This window comes from Otolemur garnettii, unplaced genomic scaffold (genome assembly GCF_000181295.1).
Source record: "Otolemur garnettii isolate 467f Iridium unplaced genomic scaffold, OtoGar3 scaffold00001, whole genome shotgun sequence".
Classification (NCBI taxonomy): domain Eukaryota; kingdom Metazoa; phylum Chordata; class Mammalia; order Primates; family Galagidae; genus Otolemur; species Otolemur garnettii.
Window position 1 is genome coordinate 51,990,158 of NW_003852396.1, and position 1,936 is coordinate 51,992,093.

The window sequence follows — 1,936 nt, forward strand, 5'->3', positions numbered from 1 at the left end:
TTTGACACACAGAGAAAACCACTGTCAACAATTTTGTGCAATTCTTTCCAGTACCTCTTCTGTCAGCCCAGATACCTGCCTAGAGGACACACAACTGTACTGATGCACTTTCTTTAGCTCTGCATGTACATCTGAGTCACGCCTTGATCTTGCATCATTCTCTCTGACTGTTCTCAGAGCGGTAGATAAATGGTCCTCTGATGCCCAGCAGATTTCTCCTTCTCTTTAGGGAAAATCATCCCCTGCAGTGAAGCCTGCAGAGTTATTCACAGCAGGAAAGCACTCACTCTCTCCACAGCCTCTTCTGTTTAAACTCTTCTTAGCTTTTACTTTCAACTTAAAAATCAGTCCACAGGCTGACAAGGGCCTTTGGACTTAGCTAGTTAAGAAATCCCCAAGGTGAATGTTGTAGTTAATGAGGGACCTTAAATCATTGTTCATTAATCAAACTACTTGTTGCAAAGAGTGCTAAACCAATTAATACCAGGACCTTGGGTAGAATTTTTAAAGTAGGCTGAGGCCATTTGTGTTCTCTGGTATAGCTGTGGGTATAGTTCATTAAAAAAAAAAAAAAAAAGTCACGCAAGAACTTAGTCATTTTACAAATGTTCCTATTTTAAAACTTACTTTTGAGATTATTCCTACTGCATGACCTAGAGGGATGGATGATAGGGTGCTCTTAGCTGGAAGCAATGCTAAATTCTGACTCACTTGGCTCAAAAAGAAAAGATTCATCCACCTCACCAAGGCATCTCTGGGGTTAGTTAAGTCAGTGGCCTAACAGTCATTGGGCACCCAGGTTTCTTCCATCTTCTTTCCTGACATCATCAATGGGTGAGTTTAACTCACCCAGTGGTTTCAAGACAATTGGCAAATTTCAGGCATTGTAAAAAGACTTTCATCAGAAGTATTTTTTCTTATGTTAAGTGTTAACTTGGCTAGGCTCTATAGTATTCAGGTTTTTAAATCAAACACTAGTCTAAATGTCACTGTGAAGATGTTTAGTAGATGTGATTAACATCTATAGTCAATTATGGAAGGAGCTTATCCTAGGTAATCTATGTGGGATCCATTCAATTACTTGAACAGCTTTCAGCATGGACATGACGATTCCCTCTGGAAGAAGAAATGCCGTTGAGGACTGTGGCATCAGCTCCTGCCTGAGAGACCCAGCCTGCCTTTCCTGACAGCCTTCCCTGAGGATTTTTGACTTGCCGAAGCAGCCTCATATTGGATAAGCCAATTCTTTGCAATAAATTTCATAAGGATATTTCAGTGGTTCTGCTCTTTTCCTCTGATAGAACCCAGATTGACATGCCATGCTTCTCTTTTTATCCAAAATGAAATCTTTACCAAAAAGCTACCCACAGAAGTCTCCCTGTCACATCTCTCTGGGCAAAGGAATTTCCACATGTCAGCATTTATTCTCAGTCACATCAAATAGGGGTGGATACAAGAAAAGAAAAAAGTGCAGCTTTTGTTAATAAAGAGGTAGGTGGTGATACTCATTAGAGAGAAAAGAACAGTGAGATTTAAAGAAAGAAAATTGCCATCATCCTCTCTTTACATTTGGAGGTACAATACTACAGAACAGAAAGATGATTAATCCGTGAATATTTCCGGGTTACAATCAGGCTCTATTTCAAAATCCTCCTGAGAATTTGGCTATGTCCCATAACTCCTCCAGCCTTAAATTTCATCATCATTAAAATGCAGAAGTGGAAGTAAGTGAACTCTAAGCTTCTTCTAGCTTGTTCTGAAAGAGAAGTTAAACTCTGTCCTTTATAAACTTGGTAAAATTAAACACACACTTCATGACCCACTTCGCATTCTTTCTTCTGTGTTAAGCCCTCTGTTATGGCCCCAGAGACAGTAAACCTCTCATCGTCATTTTATCAACCTCATAACATCACACCTATATTACTGCTATATATAA